Below are 13655 nucleotides of genomic sequence, written 5' to 3' on the forward strand. Positions count from 1 at the left end.
TATAACTTTTAAAATGTATTTCCCAGGATGCTGGCTTATATAATCAGACGTCAAATGTTTATGTTCTAAAAATTATTCTGCTTGGAACAACTCATTCACATTCATCTCAATGTAAAGTATATATGAAAAGCTTCATTTGTGGCCAGAGTGAACGCTCCACAGATAAGAAATGCATGGTTTGAAGAAAAAAAGGGCGGGGGGTTGGGGGGCAGAAAAGGAAAGAAATGCATTGTTCATGGCCTCAAAAGATTCTGTACTTTAGCTGTCAATGAATCAACCAATATTTAGTGTGCATTTTAATATCTTTGATGACAAAACACTTGCTAAGTCACCCAGTCATGAAGGGGAGCTCTGGAGAAGACAGCATTGCCTAGCTCCTCTCTGTCACTGAAATACCTGCTTTATGCGTGCGCACAATCCTCCAGCTTATGGGACATAAGAACTCAAACATACTGGGTAGCACCCCAGCAAACTGCTTTCCCTAAAACTAAAAAAATGAAAACCCTTAAAATTAATTGGTCCACTGTAATTATTTACTTTACTGTATTTCATAAGCAAACTAACCATTTGAAATCTTCTCTGTAAAAAAAAAAAAAAAAAGGAAATCTTCTCTGTGCCTTTTGTACATAATTCAGTACTGACGAGCAAAAGGCCCAATCACAGATAAACCGATCTCTCAATCCCACCTCCTAGATCTCCTAGTGCAAGGCAGAGCCTTGTCCATACCGTTTGATGTGCTTGAAAAAGAGCACAGCAGGATTCCAGTAGTAGAGGCATTCCAGGCATGTCCCACAAAACACAGATGTGCAAGTGTTCAACATTTTATTAAAAATCTCTGAGCTGTGTCGGTGGCTTATACATTTAATTTATTCTGACCGGGCCTGTTACAGCAACTTTGATTTCCCAAAGCAACTTTGATTTCCCAAAACGTAGCATACTATGGACTGATACACTACTTTCTGGATGACATCATAGCTTTAATTATCCATTAAGATTACTTATGTAAAAATAAACACAATGCAAAACATCACAACTATATATACCAAAGGTGATTAAAGTATAACCACAAAATCAACATGGCTATACACACCTATAGTTTGGCCTTTGCCAAGTCATTTCTTTCCTGATACCCACATCCTCAGGTGAAAAATGGCACTGGGCCAGATCAGCAGTCCGTGTTTAGGGTCCACAGACCTACAGAATTCCCGGGTATTTCACAGATTCCATAAACTTCACCATACTATGCACAAAATTTTACATATATATGCAAAAAAATTTATGTACTTAAATTGTATTTGTAGGGAAATAGTTCCATAGCTTTTTACCAGATTATCAAAGGGGGTCTATGATGCAAAACAGGTTTAAGAATCAAAGAGCAAACAATATATAGTTTGTTACATCTAACATCCTGTCATCTCCTCTTCTACTTCCTAGTCCAAAAAGGAGAGAATCTTCATGACTAAACCTAGTCAAGAATAAACAAGTCACCCTGGCCAAGAAATTATTCAAAATAATATATTCCAATTCAAGCGGAATCTGAACTGTATGACAGACTAACATCATACTTCTTTTTTAAAAATTCTCAAGCTACTGTAAATCAGCCGTACCTCAATTACTAAAAAAAAAGAAGTCTAGTACAACAATTGGTTCAGGAAAAAAAATTTTTTTTTCCCCCTAAGAAAATTTTACCACCACAGCTTATCACAGGAGGCTTACACGAGAGTGGAATTCGGTAGATGTGCTTAGGGTTGTCCCACCAGACAGGTCCTCTCTTACCACGTATACTGTTTTTTCTAAGAAGGCAAGGCTTCCAGTTTCCTACTGCTAATTCTATCCTGTAGCAAAGTAACAGGAGACAGTCAGAGAAAAAACTAGAGCATGGAAGATTGGAATAAAGGAGACTGATAATAGAGAAACAAAGAAGCTACCCATCCTGTCAGCAAGAGGTGATACCTGAGAATAGACACTGACTAATATCTCAATTTGTAAAAAGTGTATTAGATCAAAGAAAAAGCTAGCCTACCTCTAAGACAATAAAAGAAAAAAAATGTGTCTGTTACTGAACCATTTAAGCCTGAGATTTTTAGGTTCTCATGGCAACCAAAGTCATCACACTGCACATACTGTATATAAAGAACATATTTAGAGGCTTAACTAGTAAACTCAAAATGTGACATATGTGCAATGTGGGCGACAACATTATTCTGGGAACTTTAACTTTAAAATCTTCCAACTTTTATTTTGCAGGCTCAAAGATGATATAATAGAGTCAACTATGTAGAAGGTGCAAGCTCAAGAAAGAGGTACAAAGAACATAAATAGAAGCAGAGAGATGAAAGACAAGAGAAACCAGGCTATCACAAAGTTCCTGAACATGGCTCCTCCCCCACTGTGAATCAACCTGTACACGGAGGCTTAAAAAACAAGACTGCTAGCAAGGACATATATATCAAGATAGCATTGGGGATAGGCTTTAACATGGGCCCAGTCAAAAGAGGACACGGCCACAGAGCAGACCACTTGGTGAAGCGGCACTGACTGCGAGGCAGCCAGGAGAGACTGGCCACCTCTCTCTCTCTCTAGGAGCTCGTGGAATACGGCTGTTTAGAATTAAGTAACGTCAGAGCCAGGAGGATGGCCGTGGGCAATGGGAGCAGAGATCAGGGCCAGACCTTAGGAAGAAGGGAGCAAGGGAGACAGCAGCCTCTCATGTCACACCATTTCTCACTAAGGAACCAAGTAAAGATGCAACATCTAGTTTTCTCATCTAGTAGATGACCCGTGGGAGGGACACCCTCATCTGTTTGCCCACAGGAATGCCATACATTTCTCTGCAAAGACCTGAAGGTGCTATGAATGCTACCTACCTTAAAACCATTACTTCCATGCCACTTCTGTTAGGGTTAAATTACTCCTACTTTTTAACAAGAAAACAGATAAAAACAGCTTAGGTAAGGTACACAAACAATATCTTGTCAGAGCAGTTCACAGATAAGCCCATTTTCCCCCTTAACCCAAGGTAAGAACTTCTAAAATGAGACACTGAACTTACATGACTGATTAACAATTAAAAATTTACTACCACATGAAAAGGAGTGGTTATAAAAATAAATTATTTCATTCTTTTTATGAGTCTGAGCCTCTAAAAGCAACAAAAGCAAAGGAAAACGGCACGGAATTCGGGGCGTGATTCAAAGTCCCGCCCTGACCTACTACTTGATAGCTGGATGCCCCAAATACGCTACCCTCCTCCCTGAGGTTCCCAAGGCGAGCTCTCGTCTACAACATGGCACAGGTGCAGCCATCTCCCCCACCCCTCCAATCCTTCTCTTCCTCTCCTCCCTCCTCTCATTCCCCACCTCCCACCCAAACACGAGGTCCAACAGCTAGTCTGTACCACGACACTGTAGTCCAGCATACTTTCTTATCAAGAAAAACTGTATGATGAACTTTTACGTAAAAACTCACAGGTTGAATTAAGAACCAGAACCAACAAAAATAATATGTTTTGGAGTAAATGAGGGAAAAGGGCACTGGGTTGAAGCTGGGACTAGATACGTCTCTCAGAGCCAGGTCGCACCTACTAATGACTAAAGTATTTGATTACCTTAATTATCTTGGCTGCATAACCAAGAGGTGCTGGTGGTCATGAAATTCCAGAATATTAAAAACTCAGCCACATTTTCATTATAGCACTCTCTACTGTGTTGAAGTCAAGACAGCAAAAGACTGCCAACAGCATTTTCACTTTAATTTTCTGGTAAGACAAAAAGAAAAATTAACACTGGAGCCAAATTCTCCATTTTTAGACATGCTAAATTCTTCGAGGAAAAAATATCCATGGTTATAAGAAACTGAAATCATTTTTGTGTACTTTATTAGAAAATATGCATTTATGCTTTGCTTAAAAGGTATTTAAAAAAACAAAACCTCAGGCTAATAATCTTAAATGTTTACCTGTTACTACCCTTCCAGTAGTTAGGAAAGAAGAAAAGTGAAATAAAAGCTGAAGCACTTACTGATGGGACATTAAATGACTGGCATATTGAGCAACAATGATCCAGAAAACAGACCTAAAAAAATCCTTTTTTGGTACATGCAATTAATAATTACCAAAATAATGTTGGTTTTGAGTCCAAAACTCACTTCTGTGTAAATGAATCTACTCCAAACAATGACAGTAATGGTCACAAATGTACCACAAAAAAAACCCCACAAAACACCTTGCCTATTTAGCTCTTGATTTTGCTTTTAAAATACTTTGAGGCCTCTTTTGAGGCCTTCTGAGAACAGCAGAACTCTTCAGCTCACCATCATTTCATCTTATTAATAAGCACATTATAAAATACTTTAAGCTGAATATAGCATTTATCATCTCTTCCCTCCCAGCTGTTAAAGGACTAGCTTGTTCCAAATATGGCATTAGTCTTTTCCAAGTTCTACGATTTAGGCACGACATAATTCTTCAACAAATTATTCTGTCTTGTCATGACTGACAAGATGACTTAAGTGGAGATAAACAGGCTAATGAAAACCATTCAGGTCTGATTTTCAATTGCTATTTTGTAAGGGAGAAAAACAAAGCTTATAGCTTTAAAATGGGAAAGCCATGTAAAACTATCTTCTCTTCAAAGTCAGGAAGTGGGGCTTTCGCTGACTGGACAGGTAAACCCCAGCTGAGGAAAGAGGCAGAGGCCACCTGCTCAGGATGCTGTAGGAGGGATTCCTCTACTGGGTGGAAGACTTCCCTGCATGCCCTCTAAGGTCTTTTCCTAACCTCAGAAACTGAGACTTGGTTTTTGAAAAGTAGAAGCAAAGCAAATGTGATGTGTAGGCAGAGACAGCAGAACAGCGCTGGAAAATTAGAAGCCATGGGTTGGAACCCTGCTTCCACTTCTATGTGAACTTAAATAAGGCATTTCACTTTCCTCTTTGCAAAATGAGAGGCTGAGAGAAGAAAATGAAGATCCTAACATTCTGAGCCTACGGCTTCCTCCTATGCCTGCCTCGGCCACCCACCACCTTCCCACTACTGCACCTTACCATAATTAGGCAGCTTTTTAAAGCATCTAATTAATGGAACACAGAAATTAAAACCTTTAACTTTCTATTTCTGGCTTGTTGCAAATGTGCAACAGCATTTTACCAAGGAGTAGTTAATGCCACACAGTTCTTGATATACTGGCTTTTCTTGAACTCCAGTGACAGTTACAGTGACAAGTTGTAAGCAAGGAGGTTGTTACCATGGGGACCCATTAGGATTTCCGGGGGTGGATCCGGCAGGCTTTTCCCCCTTTTGGTCAGAGCATTTTTTGATGGTCTGGATCTAGCAATTTAGAAAGCCTCATCTAATTTTTCTTCGGCAAGGTGCCTTTAAGAAATATAGCAGGTCTAAAAGGGTTATTTTTAAGTAGTTTGCCAATCCCATCACCACAATCTGTAATCCAGATTAATTCAGTAGTTTGCAAGCTTTAAAAAGAAACCAGTGGCGGGGGGGGGGGGGGGGGGGTCCTTCCCTGATGGCTCAGTGGTAAAGAATCAGCCTATCAGTGCAGGAGACACAGGTTCAATCCCTGATCTGGGAAGATCCCACATGCCACGAGGCGTCTAAGTCCACGCACCACAACCACCAAGCATGTGCTCCAGAGCCCAGGAGCCCAAGAGCTTTGAGTCTAGAGCCCCAGCTCTAGATGGGAGATGCCACCAGTGAGAAGCCCATGCACTGCAACGAAGACAGAGCACAGCCAAAAATGAACACACATTTTTTAAAAAAAGACTTGTAAATGTATCCAGAGGCTATTAAAAAAGGCATGATATAAACAATAACGATAAAATAAACACTGGTGTCTTTCTGTGATCATTTCCCATGTAGTATACAATTCTGACAAAATGTTAACTGTTTTAATGACACTCTTATGAGTTACATATATTCAAGTTTTAATCTCTCTATTCATACGAGCAAATAAACACAAGCCCACTGAAGTCTCAATGACCTGTGTATGCTGTCATTTCTTTCCAGATCACCACACCACATGAACTGTATTTAGTATTTCCCCATCAAGACTTCAAAGTTCTCCAAATCAAGATTGTTCTCAAGAAATCTCAGCTTCCCTACACGATTATGTCAGAAATACATCACACAAAATAATTATAAAAATAAAACTTATTATAAAATAAATCACACTGATCAGACCAGAACAGAGTTTAAATTGCAGGTCTGCCTCCAAAACTGCTGTGTATGGACAAAGGGAGATGAACTGTCACTCCCAGCTAAACGTGTGTTGGGGCTCAGGTTCCCCCGAGACCCATTCTATTAGAAGATACCTTAAGAAAGAAGATCATTTACAAGGGTAATCTGTGGATCTGGTTTGATCAGAGAAGTGGAGCCATCAGAATTCAGAATAAAACATTTCTCTATGTCTTACTGAGCCCAAAGCAAAGTTACACCAGACAAATTAACATTAATAAAAAGGAGCACTTGATTTCACAGTAATAGTCTGAAACTTCACCTGCCCGAGGCCCGAGGCACAGTTATCCCGAGAGCCACAAGGCACTTGGAACAAAACTGAAGACGTGTCTCTGTACTCACAAAAATCTTTCCTTGATCTCACACTAATAATTACTGAAAAACCTAAATATAAACACCACTAAGATAAAATGTGTTGAAACAGAATTCATAACCTAAAAAACAAATTACAAATTTACAAGTCTAAAGAGAAAAAAAAAAGACCTAAGCAGACAGGCTACACTGTCAACCAAGAGTAAACAACAGGCATGAAGACATCCCATAGGAACGATCCATCTGGTTTTCATACATTTACTCACCTAAGCTTTCCTGTGGCAGGTCCAAAAGGGTTATTTTTAAGCAGTTTCCCAACCCTATCTCCACAATCTATAACCCAAATTATTTCAGTAAAGAAGTTTGCAAGCAAAAAAAAAAAAAAAAAAAAAGACTTGTATCAGGCTATTCAAGAAACATGGCATACGATACAAACAATAAGGCAACAGGAAACATGGTGTCTTTCCATGATCATGTCCCATAAACTTTAAATAGGAAGAGCGAAGGACAAGCCCAAAGCATAGTCCTGACACATTAGTTTACTATCAGACATCCAGAAACAAAAAGAGACTCAGGTCACAGGACTTGAGAAGAGGCAAACTCTTGGGTGCTTTATTTGTTTTTACTACTGGTTTACAATTTCCCTGATTTTATTTTTAAATGCATGTCTTGGCCCAGAAAAGCAAGAGAGCATAGACTGCCAACAGTATCAGATTCTCCTTTTCTTATTTTCTGGAGCTACAGAAAACAGAGCCAGAATCCGGGTTGTCAAGGAGCCTTCTGATTCTGTCCAGGCAGTATACGGTGTGAGGTGTTAAGATACACAAAGGCTTCTATAGTATAAATCTCAGCCAACTTAATGTTCTTTCAATGCAAAGTGGCTTATATTTTTCCCCCCAGAAAACTCTCTGGAGCTTTAAGGTACTGACAATTTTCAAAAGACAATGATTTAAAGAAATGGATCACAGAATTTCAGTCTTAAAAGTTTTCTTCCTATTTCTAATCCTTAGTACTGAACTGTGTCAAACATTAAATTGTCATTCGATATACAGTATTTCAGCATTTATCGATTACCTACTTTGTGCAAGGGCCCCTATACCAGTAAGCACTCTGGACTGTAAAAATGTAAGCGTCTTCTATGAACAGCACTTGGTTCAATACTATACACATGCTACAGCACAATACGAAGGCATAGCATTATTTAGGTTGTATTCTCGACAATTTGGGCTTCAAAGTAAAATAATGACTTTCAGCTTTTCCTACCCTGCACATCTATATACCTTCCTGGCTGTATACAAATCCACATTTCTTTTTAACTCCTGTTTTAATAGTATAGAGGACTGTTACATTTCTCTGGTGTAAAGTCTTTCAACTTAACAGAAACCAAATGATCGCAGAAGAAAAAGAAATCAAATTAGAAGCATTAAACTGTCTTTCTCAGAGCTTCCCTCTCCCCCTCATTAACATTGCTCAAACAGAAGAACGCCACTGTGATGCTCCCATTACAGACCATTCATGAAGTTCCCAACTGAGCTGAGACCGGCAGACTCCATCAACTGGGCACACAGCCACTCACCATTCCCCTTTGTTTAGAGTCTCAACTGCCGTTCAACCCACGTTATTGTGTTCCACTCAAGTCCATCAACTTTCTTAAAAGAGAAAACAATCAGGAAACAAGCAAATGTATTATTTAACCAGAAAATGAAGAAAGGATCTAATTCATATGCCTCACAAAAAACTCTTTAAAAATGATGGCTCACTTTATATTTCCTATCTTAAATAGCAGTATTACTTTATTACCAGTCTTACATGCCTAAAAAGACCCAGTTGTAAACAAATAATCATTAGAAACTTGTTTTTAAAGAAAGCCCAAGCCCTCAATCTTGAGCTGGCAAAGCACCAGAGAGAAGCACTCTGCGCCAGAAGGGACAACACAAGTGCATGTCCACACTACACAGGTGGAGAAGAAAAAACCCCAAGCAGCCTGGGGGGGCGGGGGGCGGGGCTTGGAGGGGAAAGGGCAATATTCCAAAGAGCATGATCCTAGGTTTGACTATCCTAAAATTCAAATGACTTTAAGAAATATTAGGCAGAGCTCTGTGGTAAGCATCTTAGTCAAAGCTCTTTTGGTTGTAATTAAGGAGAATTTCCTCCAAACTAGCTTAAGCAAAAAAGGCACTAACTGAAAAGACAGGACCCAAAGGCAGGAAGTGTAACAGGGCCATACCTGGAGCCTTTACACACCCAGGCTCCTGTTCCGCAGTCTGTCTCCTGTCTCCAGTCTGTCTCTCCAGGGCTGTACCTCTCCTCAGTGCTTCCTTCTGGATAAATCTACTTACTTCTCCCTCCCTGTACTGGCCTTCGCTGCTTCCACAGATATACGCCTGTCTCTCTCCAGGGCCATCTCTCTCATCAGTGCTTCCTTCTGCATAAATCTTAGCCCCACCCCCGACCCCCCCACCCCGCCCCGTACTGGCCTCCCTGCTTTCACAGATACAAGCCTGAATTTGGCAGTACCCTGGCATCTGCTTATCTGTTTCAAGTTCTCTGAATTCAGGTGGACCTGTTTGTTCCCTGAAGGCATGAGTCTCAGTTCCAGTCTCAAATTCCTAGGAGAAACTGATTTGCCCAGCTTAGGTAAGTGCCTGCCTGCGGTCCAGTGAACTGTTAAAAGAAGAGCTGGGTCACAGAGTGTAGCCAGGGTAGGGACTGCATGCCTGACTCCTCAGAAGGTGTGTAATACACTAAACAAGCAATAAGGCAGTCTGCATCCTCAAAAAAAAAAAACAAACAAACTTATAATCTCACTGAAAAAATATATGAATACTAAATAATATCCTATGACACACTCTAGAATGAACGGACAGGAACAGCTCCATGACAAGGAACAAGGATCAGCTGTGCACTAAACGAAAGACGGAAATAGAACCAAGTTCAGGGAAGGGCTGAGGAGCACCAAACGCAGCGCCTGCTCCTCTCACTCTGGCCATATAGCTAAGAATTAGGAACCTAAGGAATAGTCTTTTACCACATAAATATCTTCTGTGAAATATCCTAGTTGAAAGCGTGCTGTAAGGTTTAACAAAACAGTGCTGTTTCAAAGTGCAGTAGTAACCCGCTAGCTGACGAATGTGGGTTATACATTTCCAAGGTGCCTGTCACCACCCTGACTTCCTTTCACTCCCTGGACCCCCTAAGATTCTTGCCCAGGCAGCCAACAGGACAGCACAGGTGTCTCAATAGTAATATCCCACCCAACCCAGCATGGTTAACACACAGACAACTCAGGCTAAGCTGGGTGCTAGTAGTGTGGGGGGAGGGGACTGGAACAGAAAAGAATGTTTCCCACATACAAAAGCTATAAGCACAAAAAAACTGAAAAAAGCCTAAATTATTTGTACAAAACAGAAACTAGCAAAAACTTAACAGATGTCCAAAAAATACTGGGTTAAAAAAGACAGTCTACTCACAGTAGACTATTAGTTACCCTACAGTATCACCAAAATATCACACATTCCCACATGCCAGAGCTTGCTTCAATCTCACAAGAAACAAAAAGGTACAAAGAACAATGAGAAAGTGGTGACAGTTTCTAATTTACTGATTCCTTTGCTGAAGAGTAACAATGCTATGTAAATGAAAACCACAGACCTATCAAAATTAAACGTCTAACACTAAAATCCAACAGCTTTAGAACCAAAAAACTTCATTTTGTATAATCCCCAAACTAAAGACATTTCCCAATCTGGGAATAAAATTTCAATGGAGTTTCAATGTGGGGGGGGAAGTGATATTTAACTCCATTTTTTCAAAGCTGAACACAGCCATGGAGATCAGAAAAAGCTAGCGAACAATTCTTTCTAAAGCCACACTTCTAACCTACAAACACATCCCAAAAGAGGCATGTTAAAATCAATTAATTGAGATCCACTAGATCTCACTGCCGCCTCCAAACCAGAACTCACCATCCCTCTTCATATTTTCTGCCACATTTTCTAAGTGAAGTAAAAGAAAAATCAAAATGTTACAACTCAAATGCTGTTCTAAAAGTGAGTCCATTTCTTGTAAAGTGGGGGAAAGGTCAGCTGATTGAGGGTTACATCAGAACTTCACAAAGTTCTAAGAATTAAAATGCTTTAAAATTATTTAACGTAAGATACTTTATACTCAGTCTCCCCAAACTAGACTTTCTCATCTCTTGAGCATACAGTCTAATTTTAATGTAACTTTTATGAAATCCATGTTCTCTGCATGAAAATTTAAAAACAATGGCAAGTATGAAGAAAAGAAAAACTGCTCATGTCCCAATGCCCAGAAAAAACTTTGGTATTTATCCTTCTAGCCTGTGAGGTAACATTTTTGAAGAATTAAAGATTTCCTTAGCAGAAAGAATGTGTTAAGTTAATGTGGAGTTCATGGATATAAAACATTCTTGAAAAGCTTTACAGGTCTGGAACTCAAAGAAGTTAAAAATAAATTTATGCTCACGGCTTCCACAGTGTAGCAAGTTAAACAGTAACTACAGAGCACGGGAATTCCCTGGCGGGCCAGCGGGCCAGCGTTTAAGGCTCAGTGTTTCCACTTCAGTGGGCCCAGGTTCGATCCCCGGTTGGGCAACTGCAACTAAAATCCCACAAGCTGCAAGATGCAACCCCCAGGAAACCCAAACAAACTACACAACAGCTCTGTTGATTAACTGTTAGGAAACCAGTACTTTAAGGAGACTCCAACTGCCGATGTCAAGGCAAGGACAAGTTACAATTACAAAGATCTCATCAAGAAAACCTTCTTCAGTAAATTACAAAGCTCAGATAAGGATTCTTGATACAATAGTTTACTAAGCAAATAGCTACAACCAATTAACTCTATCATCTCTTCCTTCAGTCGCTCAGTTGTGTCTGACTCCTTGTGACCCCATGGTGTTCAACACACCAGGCTTCTGTTCTTCACCATCTCCCAGAGCTTGCGCAAACTCGTCCATCGAGTCGGTGATGCCATCCAACCATCTCACCCTCTGTCATTACAACTCTAAATATTAGCGTCCACCCTCTCTACAAGCCTAAAACTACTTATCTATAACCAGGTGTCCCTAGGGCAAACCCAGTAATACACTCATTTGTATTTTTCAGTTTTCTATGAACACAGCAGACTCCCTATTAGCAAACTCCATGTGAAGTACACAAAGGAAAGATGACAGGAGACCACCCTACCCAAGCATTCCACAGGGAACCACGAGCTGAAAGCTTCTACAGGAGAGGACACTCTTCCTAGCCAAACAATCTTATCCCTAAGCCACAATGAACAAAGCAAAGTGCACAACAGAACATACCTAAGCGGGGAGAGGAAAGGAACACTGGCAGTGGCTGCTGTCTATGCACCGCACACCGAGTCATCCTCTCTGTGTCTTTTATTTGGCTTAACTGCATTACTGACCAATGCATAAGCAGTAGGCCCATTTTTACAGATGAAAAAAGGAAACAGCATTATCAGCACTGTACCAGGCACTACTCAGCGCCTTGCTTCAGTTATCTCAATCAATCCTCACATTACACTCCAGGTGATGTCCATTTTAAAGATGGCGGGGGGGGGGGGGGGGGGGGGGGGGCCGCGGAGCCCAGAAATGTTACAGTCACACAGTGATATTACCAATTTAAGGCCCAGAGCTGGAGGTGTCAAACCTACCCCTGCCAGGCTCTGCTCATAAACCCTATTCAAGTCACATCATTCTTTCCAACCACAGATTTCAAACCAATTTTAAAAACTCAAAAATCCTAGAATCAACTCTCAATTATGAGATTAATTCTCTACGTTTTGTTAAAAAATTTCTTGTTTTGGAATACAGTCAATATTTGCTAACTATAAATGGGGTAAAACCTTTAAAAATTGTGAATCACTATGTCGTACATCTGAAACATATAATACTGTAAATCAACCATACCTCAATTAAAAAATTAGTATAAAAATTTTGTTTGTATTTTATTTGCTCTTTGAACATTTCAGCAGGCCATGGCACCTCTAGGAAGAGGTGTGCAGGTAAATACAAGATTGTATTAATAGCAATCAATTAGCAGAATTTGTAAGTTCTGCTAAGAAGGCCTACATATAAAGTTAATTCTTATTTCAAACATATAGTGAAATACTTGAACTTCCATGATACAGTCTACTTTTAACTATTACCAAAAATAATCAAGAATCAAAGAATAGTTCTGAACAAAAAAATGGTTCATATTGTTTGAAAGAGAGGAATATAAGGGGCTTTCCTGGTGGTTAAGTCATTAAGAATCCGCTTTGCAATGAATGGGATACCCATTTGATCCCTCGACCAGGAAGATCCCACATGCTTCAGAGCAACTAAGCCCAGGCACCACAATTAGTGGGTGCTCTGGAGCCCAAGAGCCAAAACTGTTAAAACCTGTGTGCCCAAGAGACCATGCTCGGCCACTGGGAAAGCCACCGCAACAAGATGCCCACACACCAGAATTAGAGAGTAGCCCTTGCTCTCTCCAACTAGACAGCTTGAGCACAGCAACTATGACCCTAAATAAATCATTAAAAAAAAAAAAGAGGTATATAAATTCCTCGCTAACACTACAATAAAATCCCATCCATCAAGTACTGGGAAGCCCGTAATACCTCTTTAGGACAACAGAGTTGACCAAATAAAACTTCCAGTTCATCTCATGTCCCAAGAATTAATATTAATCATGCTCCTTTTGTTAGTGGAGAGGAAGAAAAATGAAGTTGGAGGCTACATCCAAAAAGCAAAGAGGAAAAGTAGACAGTCAAGCAGCTCAAAATCAGTTATGAACCTCCAAATAAATAAGGAAAAGCTCACCTTAAGAAGAAAGTGAGAATACTCTGAACATACAGAAACAGACTCGGAGGCTTATGATAACCTTCAGAAGGCTCTTATCCTTAAAGTATTCATTATTAATTCTAAGTAGGCCATTAAATGCCAGGTTTATAGACTTTACCTCTACACAATATGGAATATCTGGATATCAGTCCACTCCTGTAACAAAGAGCACTCATATAACAGTTTCACAGCAATAGCAGAAATTTGCCGTTTCTTTCTCTTCATGCGATACTTTTTCTG

At 40.0% G+C, this 13655-nt stretch overlaps 1 protein-coding gene across 24 annotated transcripts in view; it reads right to left on the reverse strand.

Annotated features, from left to right (window-relative positions):
• CELF1 (CUGBP Elav-like family member 1) overlaps positions 1-13655 on the reverse strand; it is an 87711-nt gene that overhangs the window by 52479 nt on the left and 21577 nt on the right. For 4 of the 24 annotated variants that reach the window (XM_059874936.1, XM_059874932.1, XM_059874937.1 and 1 more), the window contains exon 2: positions 3608-3757. The exons of the other annotated variants lie outside the window; for them this stretch is intronic. The gene's annotated coding sequence lies outside the window, so the exon portion shown is untranslated. The remainder of the gene's footprint in view (positions 1-3607; positions 3758-13655) is intronic. 24 annotated transcript variants of the gene reach the window in all.

The sequence above is a fragment of the Bos taurus genome, chromosome 15 (genome assembly GCF_002263795.3).
Source record: "Bos taurus isolate L1 Dominette 01449 registration number 42190680 breed Hereford chromosome 15, ARS-UCD2.0, whole genome shotgun sequence".
Lineage (NCBI taxonomy): Eukaryota > Metazoa > Chordata > Mammalia > Artiodactyla > Bovidae > Bos > Bos taurus.